The 18,988-nt window shown below is 41.5% G+C and overlaps 2 protein-coding genes across 6 annotated transcripts in view; one reads left to right on the forward strand and one right to left on the reverse strand.

The window, feature by feature from the left end:
- GRB7 (growth factor receptor bound protein 7) overlaps positions 1-18,988 on the reverse strand; it is a 75,263-nt gene that overhangs the window by 44,779 nt on the left and 11,496 nt on the right. The window lies entirely within an intron of this gene.
- LOC142209381 (E3 ubiquitin-protein ligase TRIM21-like) overlaps positions 1-18,988 on the forward strand; it is a 95,755-nt gene that overhangs the window by 30,065 nt on the left and 46,702 nt on the right. The gene's annotated exons all lie outside the window — the stretch shown is intronic.

Below are 18,988 nucleotides of genomic sequence, written 5' to 3' on the forward strand. Positions count from 1 at the left end.
ATTGAATTTTCCAGATTGAGTCTTATGCCACCATGTTTAAAAGCAGAAAAGAAGGTACCTCAGGTCAGAGATACATTGAAGAGATGGGTTACAGCAGGAGCAAAATCTTCAGTGAGGTTGGGGATTAGGCAAGTGTCGGAGGAAGGGCACTGAGTTGGGTAGAATAGTTGTGAGGGGTGTAGATTGAGGCTTTCTGTGATGGTGTCAATTTTGTTTTTGAAGTAAAAGGCAAAGTCTTCCACTGAGATAAATGATGTCACTGGGGCACTGGGGGGCAGAGAAGGGATTTGGAGGTGGATTTGTGGGATAGGGATGATACAAGTGTAGTGAAATAGACCTGCAGCGATGAGTACATTCTTGAAGTTACTCCCTGTATATAACTAATGAAATAATCCTTGGAGTGTGTTTTCTTCCAGGGGTGTTCTGCAACCCTTGAAGCATGTCTGAGATTATTTCTGTTAGATCAATATGCCAGGCTTGCCTCTTGATTGTTCGAGTTCTGGTGTGTGTGAGGGGCCCAGTGAGTACGAGAATGTACGAATGTCAAGATGGTTAAGGTTCCTGTGGGAGGGGGGGGTTGAGGTCAGATGAATCTGAGCAAGCTTTCACCCAGAGAAGCCTGTGTTTCTTCTCCAAGATGTTTGTAACAACCTCCCTGCCGAATTCCTTCAAAAACGATGCATAAGTGTACCCAGAAGAATTGATGCTCTTCTGAAGGCAAAGGGAGGTCACACCAAATATTGATATTTTGATAGTTAGATTACTCTATTCTATGTTCACTTTATTTTGTTAATTAATAAAAATAAACTATTAACACTTCTATTTTCCATTTTTCTCACATTTGCACAGTATTTTACAAGTCAAGGACAAAGATTGACTCTTATAAGGCCCCCCAAAAATCTGATCACAGGGTTTCCAGCTGTTTGGACCACTAGCAATAAACTGTAACCTGAGGGAGAATTCATGAACAAGTGGGTTTTCTTGCAGCACCACCACAGGTATAGGGAAGTATTACATCAAGTCCATTCAAATCATTGCATTGTCTGTGTAATGCAAGGACTCTGCTGGTCCTCCACAGACAAAGACGATTATTGTAGCCATTGGACGCTCACCTGTCACAAGTACAAAGTGCTAAATGCCATATGTCCATGCCCCTATCTGTTTACCAAGCCAAGGTTGTACCCAGAGGGTACATACCATATGTCTAGGGGATTTTAAGACATATGCACTGCATGATTAAAGCTTGGAGGGTACTTTCATGTATTTTATTTGGGAACTTGGTAATTTGGAGTACTTGGTTTCAGAAACTTAAACAACACTGGTCTTGGATGATGACTTAATGTTAAGAATAAGAGATTCCAAATGTGCTTCTACATTTCTTATAAGATGAATATGTGCAGTACATAGTAGCAGTGCTGGAAGTATACAGTATTACCGCTGTAAGCTATTAGCTGAAAAGGTTACACAAACCATGTAAAGTGGTTGTTATCAGACTGGCAGAACTTTCTTCTCCAAACAGCTGTGCATCTAGGTTTTAATTCCCATTAGAAACCCAAGTAAACAACATACATATTCAGCATACAAGTGGCAAGGGAAATAACAACACAAATGTCCTTCCAACTAGTGAAAACATGGTGATAAAAACCGCATGTTCACCTTTGAACCAAATTTTAAAGCAATCTACATAAACAGTTGAGTAACTTAGTAAGAACACTGCATGACTTATATTGTACTGCATGTGGTGCATTATAACAAGTGCTGCGTTAACAATTCGTCAGGCTTCAGAGCTGCATGTCATAAGGCAATGTCTGTACATAGCTTACTCTGGTGACTGGTACTCTGGGAAGTGTCTCCCAATTATGGAAATTAGTGCATATTAATCAAGTGAGTGGTAACACTGCATGACATACAGGGCACAGAGACCCTGCCCACTTGGCTATTATTCCCTAATTTGCATCAGCACTAAAAGGACTTATATCTTTAGAACAGCTGAACAGATTTAGTTAAATAAAACATCATAATGCTCCGGTTGACAGCGCCTATCAGGCTATTAGATCATGTCACTGTATGTTGGGTGTCTTAGACCTGGTGACAGGTCCTTATGAATTTAAGTGGAAATAGGAGGTGCAATTTAAATAAATTACCCTCCATATAGAGTGCGCACCCTATGCACCCCTGGATTTGGTATAGTCCTCTAATTTGGTATTATTTGGTATATTATTTTTGCAAGGCCTTAAAAGTGATATAACACCAAGTTCTGATAGCGCAAATTTATTAGTTCTGTCCATAAAAAAAACTATTTTTCCATTGGTTCAAAATTTAAAAAGCAACAATATGGCTGCACTTCCTGTTACCCTTTTTGCAAAAATGGGTATGGTATAACTACAGAAAAATGCCTAAATCTTCTGTAATTATAAGAAATATAATAGACAAACTTCAGTTCTCACTCTGATGTAGCAATATATGAGCAATGTTACATCTAGGTGGAAATTCTCTAATAAAGTAACTGGGAATACATCCCATATCCGTGTTCACTGCATTCTATTAAAACCTCTCAGGGAAAAGTTAGAAGGATACTTGGCACCATATCTTCCATACCTATAAATGGCTCCTATGTTAAATTTACTCAACCTCCTTGGCCTATATATGGCATGTGCCAAGCATCCGTGCACCCCACATCTCATCAGTACTGCAAAACTTCTACATACCAGATTCTAGATGAAAAAACAACTCTCTCCATTCACAAATGATGTTTATAATAGGAGAAACTGTAATAGATACCTAATAATCTAGAGCTCCATAAGAAATGTATCCCTTCCTGGAAACAGTAAATGAATTGGATAGAACAACAAAGTAACTAAAAGCATGTTTTATACATGCAGAATTGAAATTCTTAATATACTGTATGTGATACCATGTATCTTAATGTAAAAAATAAGCTTCTTGCTTAACATAATATATTTGAAACCCTCAGTACAACAGATACAACCAGTATGACATTTAATATTTATTTATTAATGGCACCGCATCCCTATATATTATATAGGTATTTGCTCGACAATTAACATTTATCACTTATTCATAGGAGACCACCATGCTCAATAGAATGATTGTCCTAAGCTATATATTGTGCCAAGCCTCAGGCCCCAACCACCACTTTTTTTTTGCTGCATCTCGCCACATGGGACCTTGGCCTAAAGGGGTTATCCAGTTTCTATAAGTCAGATCTGCAAGGTCCAACACCCAGGCTCCCCATAGATCACTGGCACTAAAGCAATGCTGGAGACCCATTTAAGTCTAAGTACCCCTGCAGATCTAATATTGATAGCCTATCCTGAGTAAATCGGATAACCCCTTTAAAAAGTCAAGGAATCATTAGTCCATGCCATGTTCTACTTCTTACATACCTGAACTGAATTATCTTGTATCTGTATCAGATTGGTGCAGGTCTATCTCACCACACCCCCACTGAAGGGGTCATGGTATGGACCCCTACCTATCTGATATTAATGATCTCTCCTAAGGTTAAACCATTAATGTGCTGATCCAAGCAGACCTTTTAAACCAAAAATGTACATACTATTATATATATATATATATATATATATATATATATATATATATATATATATAAACAAAAATTCTAACCTGCAGTCTAACCTAATGTCTATACTGTAAACTTAGTCAGGTGAATACGCTGCTCTCCTACACATTTATCTTGATCCTGTAATGTTCCAGGATAATAAATCATTCAACATAAACTGCTCAGTAAATGTCATTTTCAGCATAGGGATTTCATACTTAGGGTATGTCTTAAGAACTACAGAGGATTGCAGGCTTAGGTAATAAGAAGTTGTCTTCTGGCGCATTCATCAGATGTCAGGTTCACACGCCACTGATTAATTCTTTTTGATGTGAGGCAGATCGTCCTCGTATTCTCAGAAAAGAGCTTAAGCTACAAGTGTGAAAAGATCGCATTGGATAATATATAATGAACACAATGACCTGTCATGGAGACTAGGCAGGAGTTATCACTGCTTTCTTGCATCCCAGTTTAAACATCTTCCTATTACTTTTTGCATGGAAATCAGACACCACGCTTAAAGACAACCTGTCACCAGATCTGAAAAGCCCAATTACAAATGTCACCCTGAGCATATTGGGGTTTTGTTTATCTAAATCCGTTCAGCCATTCTACTATTAATGTTGATGCAATTTAGGAGATACTAGACAAGTGGGCGGTAACACTGTAGCTTTTTTGTGTGCTGTATGGCATGTAATGTTACCACCCACTTGGCTAGTATACCCTAATTTATTGCTATACTAAAAGGGTTTATATCTTTGGAATGGCTGAATGGATTTGGCAAAACAAAATATCAAAATGCTCAGGGTGACTATCAGATTTTATATGACTTTAGGCTTTCAGACCTGGTTACAGGTGCTTTTTAGGTAGAGGCCCACATTGTGGAAATGCAGCTGTTTTTGTTGCAGATTTTACAGCGGGATTTTTTTTGAGCGAAAACCAAAAATGGCTACAGAAGGAATGGGAAATATATAGGACGTCATTTTACTCCTCCCTTCTGCTGTATACACTCCTGGCTTTGCCTCAGAAAAACACAGCAAAATCTACAACAGAAAAAACTACATTTCCACAACATGTAAAAAAGACAAAAACAGTTTTTCCCGTTGCGGACTTTCTGTTTCAATTACATCTATAGGGAAACTGCTGGCGTTTCCGTAGGTATAATTGACATGTTTAGGAAACCGCAGCAACTGTATAAATTGTCTATTTCCTTTTATCTAAATATAAAAATGCTACATCTAATAGTCACGACTAAATATAATGCATCATTTTGAGTATACAATTCTTATTCAGACCTATGTCTCTCTATGGTTAGAGACCGTACAAAAAAATCTGGTGTAGTCTAAAACACTAGTCATGTGTTCAGCTAGCCATGTACGTAAGAAGGCTATTCTTCTCAAATCTATCGTAAGTGTATATGCTCGAGCAAGCATATAGGACGCTGTCACAACTTCAAATATACCGTAAAAGACAGTTTAAAAAAAACACCCAGTATGCGCCACTATTAGAAATATGAAGTTTTTGTATGTCACTTTTATCAGGAGCCTATTCTACAATTCCCGTCATTGTTAGCTTCCTTTAATATATAACTACTGTATGCTCCCAGTTCAACCCCATAGAAGTGTTGGCAGACAACACTGACAATGTTCCAGCTATTTTTGGGAGCAAAATAAAGAGAATGTGTGCTTAAACTGGAGCAGAACCCAACTAGAAGTCTAAGAAAACAAAGTAACCAAATACCGAGGTGACAGATGCATATGTGTACCTGGCATTACATCAGCCCCAAGCTGACTCCAGGTGTATCTAGGCCCTGGGGCAACAGAATCACAGTGGACCCTCTGTGTACCTCACCCTCCTCCTGACAAATATAAATCACATTTATGGAAATCACCATGTCCCCAGGCCCAATAGGCCATGGCACCTTTCCAGGTCTGCCTGGTGCTGACTTCTACCTTGAGATGTCTGCGTGTGATGATCCTGTTGGGCGAGACTTACCACCACCCAAACCAATTCTTCAGTCTTAATATATTTTTTATGAAATACGAAAAAAAAACAAAAAAACTTTTTAAGTCTTCAGTAGGTGATACCTTTTTTAATGGCTAACTCATAATGATGACAGAATATGACGTTTCGAAGCTTCCTCTGAGCTTCTTCTTCAGATATAACTAAAAACACTTTCTAGAGGCTGCATATTTATGTACAACTGGACATAGGGGTAGAGTTACAGGAGGGAGGGGGGAAGAGGCTTATTACTATATACTTATAACAACAAACAATCAATTGCCAGATCCCAGGTTATCTTAATGGCTGTCTTAATGATTTGTATAAGAAGACATAAACCCACGTGAGATGTTAATTCCATTGTCCAGCGTCTGGAATAGGGTCATGGCCTTGTACTCATAAATCAGTCGCTGTTTCCTTGATTTAAAGTTCCCTTTTAAGATCAAGATTTTCATGTCATTGATGATGTTGTGGTCTTCCTGGCAGAAGTGTTTTGGCACGGGAAGATCAGTTCTCTGTTGTTTGATTGTATGGCGATGTGAATTAATTCTCATTCTGAGTTTCTGTCCGGTCTCTCCAACATATAGATTTTCAGTGGAACATTTGGTGCAAATGATCAAATACACCACATTAGGTGTGTTACAGGTGAACACACCTGGGATTTTATATTCCCTGTTAGAGTTTGGTATCTCTATCTTGTCAGTGGTCAGTATGTGAGGGCAGGTCTTGCACCTCTTCTGTCCACATGGGAATGTTCCTTTGTTATTTGGAGGTGACAGAGAGCTGCTAATGATCATATTCCTGAGGTTTGGTGGTTGTCTGTAGCACAGGAGAGGGGGGTCCGGAAATATGGATTTTAGACGGTTGTCTTTTTGCAGTAGTGGATGTAATTTGCGTGTGATTCCTCTCAGCGTCTCCAGGTGGGGGTTATATGTGACAACCAGGGGCACCCGTTTGTTTTCCTGTTTGGTATTGTATTTTAATAACTCCGATCTTGGTATTCTGGTGGCCCTGGTGATTTGGTTATCAACTGATCTTGGATGGTAACCCTGCCTTAAGAATGTGTTTTTGAGGCCCCCAAGGTGCTTGTCTCTGTCCACCGGATCTGAGCATATGCGATGGTATCTGATGGCCTGGCTGTAGACAATGGAGTTTTTTATGTGTTTAGGATGAAAGCTATCCCATCTTAGGTAGGTAGGGCGGTCAATTGGTTTCCGATACAGCGATGTCTCAATTTTGTTGTCCTGTATCTTGATGACTGCGTCCAGGAAGTTTATTTCGGAGAAGGAGTGATTGAGCGTCAGGTTGATGGTGGGATGGAACTGGTTGAATTGTTCATGGAAGATTTTCAGCTGTTCCTCGGATCCGGTCCAAATGATTAGGATATCATCAATGAAACGATAGTAGGCCCGAGGCCTGATGGTGCAGGTGGAGAGGAAGTCACTCTCAAGCTTGGCCATGAAGAGATTAGCGTACTGTGGTGCCATTTTGCTCCCCATTGCGGTGCCGGTCTGTTGTAAATAGATGCAGTCACCAAAGGAGAAGTAATTGTGGGTGAGGATGAATTTTGTAAGTTTCATCACTGATTCAGCGTTCATACCTCGCTTTTCCATGAAAAACTGGCAGGTATTTATACCGTCCTGGTGTGGGATGTTGGAGTACAGGGATTCTACATCCATGGTGGCCAGGATAGTTCCATCTGGAAGGGGACCTATAGTGGATAGTTTATTTATTAGGTCTGTGGTGTCCTGAAGGTAGCTGGCTGTATCCTTCACTAAGGGTTTAAGAGTACCCTCCACCCATCCAGAGATCTGTTCAGTAAGGGTCCCAACACATGAGATGATCGGTCTCCCTGGGTTCCCAGGTTTGTGCAGTTTTGGAAGCATATAAAAAGTCCCTGTCCTAGGGCTTGCTGGTATGAGGCTGCTTAGGCTTATTGCTCCATCAGATAGGCCGGAGATCACTTTTTTCAGTTTTTTAGAGTATTCCACTGTGGGGTCTGAATCCAACTTGGAGTAGTAGTGCGTGTCATTCAGCTGTCTGTGTGCCTCCTGTATGTAGTCTGATGTGTTCATCATGACTATAGCGCCACCCTTGTCCGCTGGTTTAATGATGATGTCGTTATTATTTCTCAGAGATTTTATGGCCCTTCTTTCCTGGGCAGTGATGTTAGATGGCAGTGCTTTATTTGTATCCAGTATAGTGGATTTGACCATGTGTCTGAAACAGTCTATGTAATTATCCAAATCAAAATTTCGGCCAGTTGGAGGTGTCCAATCAGATGTCTCCTTTTTTGCTAAGATTGGAACCTCTGAAGGGGTAGGTTGGGTCTCCTCTGTGTCATGAAAATATTCCCTCAGGCGCAGTCTCCTGAAAAAAATCCTCCATGTCGCTGCACAGTTCAATTTTATCCATGGTTTTAGAAGGACAAAATGAGAGTCCCCTGGAGAGTACCCCAAATTCTGCTTTGGTGGGTTCATATATCCCAGACATGAGGATGCTATTGTTTTATTCTGCAGATAGGAGTCTTACATCATGTCTAGGTTTTCGATTAGCATAAAATATCTCCATTCTAAAACCCAAAGCCAATGATTAGCTTTTCATGCAATAGGTCGGATACACCTACGGCTTCTGAGTTAATTATTAGGCTATGCTTAGGCAACTTACCTTGCATCATGTAGTTGTGGAACTACACGTAGTAGAATGCCTTGCCAACTAAAAGCTAATGTAAGTATAGATCAGACAACAGTTGGGCCTCCAACCATTGTGTAAGCGCAAGTTTTTGGATGTCTTATCAGCCAAAATCATTACAAAAAGGCTTTGATATTATTTTATTATTTTTTTTTTGTATTGCAGCTTTTTGCTGCACAACACAATGTAAACATGACCGTAAGAGACCCGTGATTCTCCAGCTGATAAAGAACTAAAAGTCCCATCAAGGTAGTTTTAATCAACTAATGGATCAGTTTAGAGAATTTAGTCAATAAAGTGGTTTTTCTAACTTGACAGCACCTTGTCATAATGAAGTCACTCTCAATATCAGCTGATCAGCATGGGTAACACTTATAGTTCTTCTACACATGGTCACATTAAGTCAACAAAAGCAGGAGCTGTTTTCATCAAAAGCTTCTCTACCCAACATAAAAACTGATAAGCAAAGGTGTAGCTAGGAGTCAGCAAACATATCCAAGTGGCCCACTACTCAGGTATAACAATATTACTACTATATAGTCTTACTGACTCTACAGTCCTTATTTTCTATTACTTGTATAGCACCATCATATTCTGCAGCACTAAACAGACATTATCAGTCACTGTCCCCTATAGGGCTCACAATCTAAATTTCCTATCAGTTTATTTTTAGAGTGTAGGAGGAAACCAGAGTTACCTGGAAGAACCCAAGCAAACAGAGGTAGAACATAAAAACTCCTTGCAGATGTTGTCCTTGGTCAGATACAAAACTCTGTACTCCAGTGCTGCGAGGCCACAGTGCTAACCACTGAGCCACCATGCATTTTAGAGTGCAGGAAACATTTAGGACAGGACTATACTGTATTACATGCTCCGCAGTGGACCCCACACAGTATTATGTATTCCACAGTGGCCAACAAACAGTATTATATGCTTCACAGTGGTTCCCATACAGTATTATGTGCTCACCCGTGGCCTCCACACAGTATTATGTGGTCACCAGTGACCCAAACACTGTATTATATGCTAACAGTGACCCCGCACAGTATTATATGCTAACAGTGACCCTGCACAGTATTATATGCTCCACAGGGGCCCCCACACAGTATTATTTGCTCACAGTGCCCACCACCTAAAACCTGAACTTCTTGCCCACACACAGCCTGCACCCCCATGTCACCCTCTTGCTCACACACAGCCTGCACTCCAAAGTCTCCCACTTGCTCACACATGTTCTCTTCTATCCTCCTTACCTTCCATCAGTCTCCATTCCCTACAGCTCACACTTTCTTCACACTGTTCTGTACAATGCAGAATAGCTCTGCCCCCACCCAAGAGGCTGATCACATGGTCATGATATGAGGTCCTTTAGCTCACTAGAATTTAGCATCTACCGTAGGAAGAGCCCCAGAGAGGATGCTCAGCCCAGGACAGGTGAGTATAAGTATTTGTTTATTTTTATACACTTCCCTTGGGCTGGCATTTAATGGAAACGGGCCCAGTCAGGACCATTTCCATTAACAATATATATAGTGGTTGGGGAGCAAGGATTTCCCCAACCACTATCAAAGTGGTCCGGGGCCCATTTCCAGCTGGCCCTGGGCCATGTACCCCTCCTGGCCCAGTTGCAGTTGCAATCCCTGCAACCACGATTGTTACGTCACTGGGGCCAGAGTTATCAGGGTGTTCATTGACTACAGATCTTCCATGCACACACCCAACAGCATAACTTAGAGATTTGGAAATCTCAAGAGCAATGAGCTGAGGGGCATGGCACTCCTCTTAACTCATTGAAGAACACCTAGTGAGACTTTCCACCAGTGCTTCATAACATCATATAAAGAACAATACAATATTTTTCTGAGTTACAATAACACATTTTTGTAAACATGAAAAATGGCAGCTGAACCCATCCACCCCTAGATCCTTAAAACACAACTGGATGGATTTCTCAACTCTAACACAAGGACCTGTTTTGCGCAAAATTGTTGCTTATTTTGAGAATTTGTGGCAGATATATTGAAATATTTTTTAAAAAACTAGTCAACGTTTTAAGAGGTTATCAATGTATTAGAAAAATAGAAAAGTAGTAAATATACTAAAACAACAAATGAATCTCCACTCTTCTTTCTAGCTAGTGTTGGACTGGACAGGAGTAGGCTCCAGATAACAGGTCACTGGTAGAATTCCAAGGTATTTGGATACAGGGCCATGGCAGTCATACACCTGACATCAGGTTAAGGCCCTATTCACAGTGGCTCACTGGTTAGTACTGCAGCCTTGGAGTCCTGGGTTCAAATCCTGCCAAGGACAACATCTGCAAGGAGTATGGCAGAAAATCCATGCAAGCATGGGGGAAAACATACAAAGACGTACTGATAGGGAAATAAAAAAAAACATTGAGGTGATGCCACACATAGCGGAAAAATGTACACTGTGAGCCCTAAAAAAAACATGTGGAGAGAAAAGTCCTGTAAGCAGCATTTTTCTCACAACATGATTCGTGTGGAAACCAAGCATTACTGTCTATGGGAACCGTTGGAATTTTCTTAGGTAACCGCTTTTTAATGCAGATAGGTTTCCCTTCGGGGGATCCCCAAGGGGACTCTTTGAACGGAAACCCGAACGCAGATGTGAATCAGACCTTACACTCGCATCACTTTTCTGTTTTTGGAGACCTGATCAATGGAGAAACAAAGTTATGGGGTCCGTGTGCTTTCCGCATGGTCTCCGCACGGAACATGTGGACAGAAAAGTATTTCACGATTTATTTTCCTGTTCACATGACTCGTGCAGAGATCATGCAGAAAGCACACGGACCCCATTATAGTCTGTGGGGTCTGAGTGTTTTCACTGTACACTGCTTGCCAATGCGTTCAGTAGTCCTTTAGGGGGGGGCCCCATACGGACTCCCCAAACGGATTAACGACGCAGATGTGAGCATGGTCTTAGGGGGCATTCACGCAGAGAAACCTGTAACTGATTTTGAGGAGGAATTCCGTCTGGAATCGGCTTCTTATTGTTTTCAATGGGATACAGTAACAGATGCTGAAAAAAGACAAGTCCTACTCAATCTTGTCATAGATTCCACGGCTCATTCAGCTGCAGAACATGTGGCGAGAGGTTCAGTATGATTATGTCATTATGTCTGGAGCTAATCAGAGACCAAAGCCATAATGAGAAGCCGAAGTTCTGCTCCAGTTTTCCTCCGTGATCTGCCCAGGGCAAAAATTTCTCTTCCCTTTTTGCAGTGTGAACCTAGCCTTATGGATGACACCACTGACGTATTGCATCCAGTACTGACAATAGATGATGTCACAGCTTATCTATTCCTCCCACCTGCGCAGAGCATGTTTAGAAAACTCTTCCTCATACACCTCAATGAGTCAGTTCCGGTTGGTTTCTGCCTATGGCCATAGCTATGCTGTAAAGGTGGTATTACACTACAGATTACCTTTTCACTAAAGATGACTGGCTAAAAAAACATTTTGATCAGTACTTGTTCTTCTCCGGCCTGATAACACAGATGAATTCAGAGCACAAGCAGGAGGAGCGATCACTAAAGCAATCATTCCCCTTGTATATACTTTCATTGTGTTGCCAATAGACAATGATTTCTTATCCTGCTGAAAGTAACCAATCACCCAATGAACAATCAGATGCCTATTCATTGATGGATTGGCAGGACTATCGGACTGCCTGAGTATTGGGAAAACACGCTTGTTGTCTCCTAAATAGTCTTCTCTAATAATGCCTTAAAACATGCTAAAATCACTAAAAGTTCAATCACTAAATGCTGATCAGAGCTGGCTCTAGGTTTGTGTGGGCACTTGGGAGACAGAGCTCCAGTCGGCCCCTTTTGGAGTACCGTAACTCATGCTCATTGCAGCAAAAAAAAAAAAAGAAAAACAATAAAAATTGGGTGTTTTTGCTGAGGGAAATCTAGTGCAATCCACTACATACAAGTAGATATTATGTGCTCGGTAGCGGATCCCACACAGCATTATGTTTTTTGCAGTGACCCCACACAGCATTATGTTTTTTGCAGTGACCTCACACAGCATTATGTGTGCCGCAGTGGCCCCCACAGAGCATTATATGCTCCGCAGTGGCCCACACACAGCATTGTATTATCCACAGTGGCCTCCACACTGCATTATTTACTCTGCAGGGGCCTCCATATAGCATTACATGCTCCACAGTGGCCCCCACACAATATAATGTGCTCCACAGTGGCCCTCCCACAGTATTACATGCTCAGCAGTGGCCCCCACACAGTAATTTATGCTCCAGAGTGGCCTCCACACAGTATTATATGCTCCAGAGTGGTTCCTTCCCACACAGTATTATATGCTCCACAGTGGTCCCCACACAGTATTATATGTTCACTAGTGGCTCCCACACTCCATCACATGCCCCCCCCCCCCAAGCTGTTGCTAGCATTATACTCTTGGGTCTAATAATAAGAGGCCCAGGGAAAATGATTAAAAATAAGAAATACTTATACTTACCTGACCTCTCCTGGATATCCTCTCTCCTATTCTGTCTTGCGACTGATGTCACTGTTGCTCCTCAAATATCACTGCTGGGGCCTGTGATTGGGCTTCAGGGTCACAAGGGGTGCAATTACATCATTACGCTGGCGCACCCCACATAGCCACTGAGGCCGAATCACAGGTCCCAGCAGTGTGGCCTAGGGAGCAGGACCTCAGTCACTTGCCAGAAGAGCGCTGAGAGGATGCTGAGCCCAGGACAGGTTAATATAAGTTTAAGTATTTTTTTTTTATTTTTAATTACCTCCCCAGGGTTGACATGCATTGGAAAGGGGCCTGGTGATAGCATTCCCCAAATGCTATCATGATAGCCCAGGGCCCCAGCCATTTCCAGCTGGCCATGGGCCCTGTAGCCTACGCCACAGCCGAGTGGCCCTCCTCCAGGTAAGCCGGGTGCCAACTCTGGCCCTGCCCATGATCATGTACAGAATATAGAATAAAAGCTCTACACTTGTATAATTGACATGCTGAGATTTACAAAAACGCAACAGTTTTGGAAATTGCAGCATTTTTGCTGCAGGTACTTTTCTGCAATGTGTGGGTGGGATTAGCCACAATCCCATCCACCTTGCAGGTAATGTAAAACACAGTGTTTTTGCAATGTGTGAATTCCTAAAGCAGAAATTTTTTCCACTTTATGATCTCCACCATCTGTTTAACGGATGCAAACAGACGGTCATCCGCTTACATAGACAACAATGTTAAAGTAACCCATCAGTTTCTGTCCATTTTTTTTTTTTTGAAGAACACCTTAAATGCAGTATACCATGCTTTTGTATTCTTCCAAAAAACGGACAGAAACTGATACGTTTTTCTTTAGCACTATTGTCGATGTTAGGGCTCGTTCACATCTGCGCTGGCACTCCATACTTCAGGTTTCCGTTTCTTGCATAAAACAGAGCAGGAGACGGAAACCTGCAGGAGTCTTTCTCACCCATTCATTTGAATGGGTGAGAAAGCTGTCCGGCCGTGAGTGTTTTAGGCTCTCCGCCGCGAAACCGGGTTTTATAATCCGGACACAGAGTCGGACATGCAGTATTCTGTGTCCGGATTTAAAAAAACGGTTTTGTGGCGGAGAGCATAAAACGCTCACCGCCACTCACGGCCGGACCCAGTCTATGGTTTCCGTCTTCTGGCATGCAGAAGACGGAAACCATAGAACGGAGACCCTGAACACAGGTGTGAACCTAGCGTTAGCGATGTCCATCCATCTGCATTTTTTTTTTTTGCGTCCTTTTTTCCATCCACTAAACGGATGTAAAAAAACGTGATCTGAATAGCGTCATAGGCAGGTGTGGCACCATTTCCAAAAGTAAACAAACATGTTTCTTTAACCCTGTACAACCCCTTTAAGCAATTGTGGAACAACTGGTTTCAATGAGAGACTTATCTGGAATGACCTACTGAATCATGCCTTCTTACTTAGTAATCCAGTATATAGAATTATTTATCTGTGTACAGAGAACATCACCAAACCAAAACCAGTTCTACAGTTAAGTCATCAATATAAGGTTGCGATGCAGCAAAAACTCCATAGCGTGAGTCTGGCAGGCCTATGTAAACGAGAAATGCATATCATTCTACATACTTGCAGGTTCCTATTTTAAGATTATAGACCCGTGGGAACACTTTTTTGGTATTTTTCCACTCTTGGAGACTGAGCAGGAGTCTGATATTTTGCATACTAGCAAGTGAGGGATTCATTGATCGTATAAAATTTCCTTTTGGACGGGATTACCCATCTGCCCTAAATGGGCCTGATTTTATAGAAAATGCAACCCTTATATTATACCCTTATAAAGCCAAATATTGATGTAATTTACATTTCTCTTTTGTTAATTCACTTCACTTTTTTTTTTTTTTTACTGTAATATTTATTAAAGTTTTTAGTGTAAGGCCTGGTTCACATCTGCGTTCAGTATTCCGTTTGGGGAGTCTGCTTAGGGACGTAATACCAAACGCATTAACAAGCAGTGAGCAATGAAAGCACACGAACCCCATAAACTATAATGGAGCCCGTGCGATTTCTGTGCGGTGTCCGCACGAGTCATGCGGAGAGGAAAGTAGTTCATGAAGTACTGTTTACTCTCCATGATTCATGTGGACACCGCGTGGAAAATACAGGGACCCCATTATAGTCTATGGGGTCCATGTGCTTTTATTGCTCACCGCTTGTCAATGTGTTGGAGACAAATAAGATACCAGGATGGGAAATGACATACAGAGCAAAAAGAGGAAGGGGAAGTCAGAGATCCTGTAGTATACAGTAGGTATCCCAAGGGGGCCATATCAAAAGCACATGTCTGTCAGCCATTTTCCTGTGGCCTCTTACACAATTGTTCATTCGGCCACAGGAAAATGGACATGCGCAGTCAGCGCTTTCGGATGAAGATGCGGCGAACAGGCCGTCTTGAGAAGAAGATGGAGGGCGTCCCTGGAGAGCCTCCTTGTGTTGTCTGGAGACTCATTTACATACAGAGAAAACCATGAATATCACCAAAACGGTGGTGCGGAGAAGAATTCTAAAGGTAGGGGAAGAATAGCCTTTCTAAAGTCTATTCTGACGTGGTAGTACTGGAATGATGATAGAATCCCTTTAAACTTATAGCCCTAGCAAAGTGAATGAGATTTTAAAGGCACATGGCAGAAAAAAAATGTTGCACACTCACCCTGGTGTAAACATGACACAGCTCTGGCATAATGTGGCACATCCAGTTTGGCCTAAATATTTTTTGATTTGCTAGATATATAGGTGTGGATCGTCAGCTAAAGGGAGTGTGGTTTAAATTTGCCACTATACGCCAAAAAGTACCAAACTTGTATCATACATGCAAAAACACTGTGTTTCACACGGAGTAACGCTCCACTCATTCTGACACGTAAACACGTGTCAGAGTGAGGCGCTTCAAAGCAGATCCCATTGACTTCAATGGGTGCCATCTTACGCTTGCTACACATTGAAATCAATGGGAGGCTTTTTAACCCATTAATTTCAATGTGTAGCGTGCATAAGATGACACCCATTAAAGTCAATGGGATCTGTTTTGAAGCGCCTCACTCTGACATGTGTTTTCGTGTGAGAATGAGCGGAGCGTTACTCCGTGTGAAAGTAGCCTTAGACTTACATGAGGGACAGGCAAAAGTGCAAAATGCAGAAGAAAAGCTCTGAAAATTGCAAGAAATTTTACTGCATCTTTTTCTGTAGTTTACTACTCCCTAGGTTAAGAGAATTTTTCTTGTAGTTTCAAAAGTTTTGTTTATAACATAATACCACCATGTAATGCCCCGTAATACCTCCATACATTATTAAAATTATACCATTATATAAGACCCTAATGACAACCCCATATCAGCCACACAATGCTGCTATTTACTGCATATACTGCATATTTTTGCTTATTATGCAAAAATAAATCTGCAAAGAGTTCCTAATTTGCAGCATTTTTTCCACACCTGTCTAAAAGTTTTGCACAGTACTGACACATAGAAACAAGATTTGTTAAGAAAATAGAAACAATAGAATTTCAGGTGATGTCTGAAAAGAGTCCAATGAGCTATCGCCTATGAATATACATATTATAATAATATATAAACATACCTGACACGAGTTTTGTTTACAATATAAGCAATTCCTGCCCATGCCTACAGCGACATAGAACATGGGTACTGCCAGTTGTGATTACACCCTTGTAGTGGACCATTTATATTAAATATCTTACTGAACCAAGGCCCATTGGTGAACCAAGGGCAAAGATGTTATAGTTGGTTCCCTCCACCTGCTTCTTAGTAAAAATAATGTGGCACGCACAATTAGACTCAGCAAATTTTGTTTTTTCTTACCCCAACATTAAAAGAGCATGGGTTAGCCACAAGTGCTCTAAATTGCTTTAGCTTTAGGCCAGGGCCCCACTGGCTGGAAACGCCGCGGTAGAAATCGCCACATTTTACAGTACTTGCAAAGTGGATGGGATGCCCACTTTGCGGAAAAAATCGCAGCGCGGACACGCTACTATTTTCCAAAACGTTGCAGTTTTGAAAATCGCAGCATGTCAATTATATCTACGGAAACGCCGGCGGCTTTCCTATACATATAATTATAACAGTAAGTCCGCAGAGGAAAACGTGAACTTTCTGTTGAAAGCGCTGTGGGAAGAACCGCAATGCATTCACGCTGCGACTCTTCCCACAGCACTTTAGCGCTACTTTCCGTCCAGTGGGGCCTTAGCCTTAAATAGTTCCTATGTTATGTGCCACAGAAATTACCATGAGGGTACTTTTTCCACCAGCGAAACTCAGTTTTGTTTAACTTAACTCAACGCTGTTCGGGTACTATGCAGTTTATTTATGCTGTTTTATGCAGCTGCTTTATGTAGCTGGTTGTCATCTATAGTGAAGATCAATCACCAAATACATAAGTATTTGGATACATGACTTTCTGATACAGCTTTGGCTAGGTTGGCATCTAGTCTGAAAATGTAGCCATTATCAGGTCCTACTGGTACATTTTTGCAGTGGAAAATTTACAAAAGTGAGTCAAGGCGAGCAGAGGTGCTAAGTGGAAAAGGGGTTGTGGTGTCAGCTAAAAAAGTCTCTAAAGTGCTAGCCTCAAATGCCCCCCACCCCAACAGAATGCCTGCCAAGAGTTACTTCCCAAAGTGCCTGCCACAAATGTCTCTGAACTCTGCGCTTACCCATCACTGAGGCACGTTACCTATGACATTATTATCATGTGAAGCCCTTCATGAGGCCTGCAGCAGAAGCACTACTTGGCAGGGGTATAGCTGTAAGGGGTGCAGAGGTAGCAATCACCCCTGGGGGCCCAAAACTTCTCTAGAACAGAAGAAGACACCAGTATTATGGATAACACATTATAAGTGCGGGCCCCATTGATGAATAAAGAAACCTTGTATACTTTATAAAGTCCAGTCATTTGGCACAAGATTTTTCCACCATATCTATGACCAAATCTAGGAGTACAACAATGCAAAACCAATTTTAGGTGGTAGGAAACATGGCAACTGCTAAGGGCCCAAATATCTAAGGCAGGCTCCCCCGACAGGTAACCTGAATATACAATTGATATCTTCCATTCCCCAGACCACCAGGAAATATCAACCAGTTTACCACCTAGACCACCAAGTAATTTGCACTTAAAGGGGTTTTAAATATTTAAATTTGTAAACAATTAAAAGTTAACCTTTGTTATAAATGATTAATAATTTAGCAGTGTTTTAAAGACTTTCTCTAACCATCTTAGTGGTGGCAGTCTGATGTCTTGCTACGTGGCTGATGGACATGACCATGAAGGCAGGGACTTTCTGTGGTCTGGCACTTATCAGACACCCAGCCATGGTTTCCTTATTGTGGTTACCTTCACATACATGCAGTGTCCCAGATAAGAAAATCATGGCTGGGCTTCTGACAAGTCCCCAGACCATAGAAAGTTCCTGCCTTCATGGCCGCATTCTATGGCAACCAATCAAAACAAAGGACTGTCACCACTAAGGAAATCTTGAGAAAATCTTTAAAACTCCGCCACCATGTTGGACTTTGAAATTAGAAGATCAATTGTCTAAAAATAAGCAGGTGGGGGTTTATTTTACTTCTCTCTCTCGGTCCTGTTTTCTCTGCAACAATGAGACCTGTTTATTCTGACCTATGAAGCGACAAGTTAGATATAGATCATGCAATGTGTATATACTGTAAGCAACAACCTAGAAAGCCAGGGGAACGCAGTGAATCAATCCATGAACTTGCTCATCTATTACCATTATAGTGCCAGGCTACTGAACCCCACGCACAATGTAAACAGCTCACAAGCTCAGAATAAGATTGCTTGTCTTCAAGCAGCACAAGCAATGTCAAGTATGTCAAGTCTACTCCGGGAATGTACACATTAAATGCAGTATATGCTTGTAAATGTTGCAAAATTTTCTTTTAAGTGCCAGCACATTCCTCAATGTATCAGGGCTCTAATGCCGAGATTGTAACCGAGTCCAGGAAATATAGGATCAGCCTTATCTGCAGCTAAAGCAACTGCTGCGGCTCCAAAGGCTGCAAGGAAGGGAACATAGCAGGAAGGCATGAGGAATTAACCTCAGGAGATTAAAAGAATCAGAGCAAGAGGTAAAGTAAGAAATCACCTGGGATTAAAACAGTA

This window comes from Leptodactylus fuscus, chromosome 6, assembly GCF_031893055.1.
Source record: "Leptodactylus fuscus isolate aLepFus1 chromosome 6, aLepFus1.hap2, whole genome shotgun sequence".
Classification (NCBI taxonomy): Eukaryota; Metazoa; Chordata; class Amphibia; order Anura; family Leptodactylidae; genus Leptodactylus; species Leptodactylus fuscus.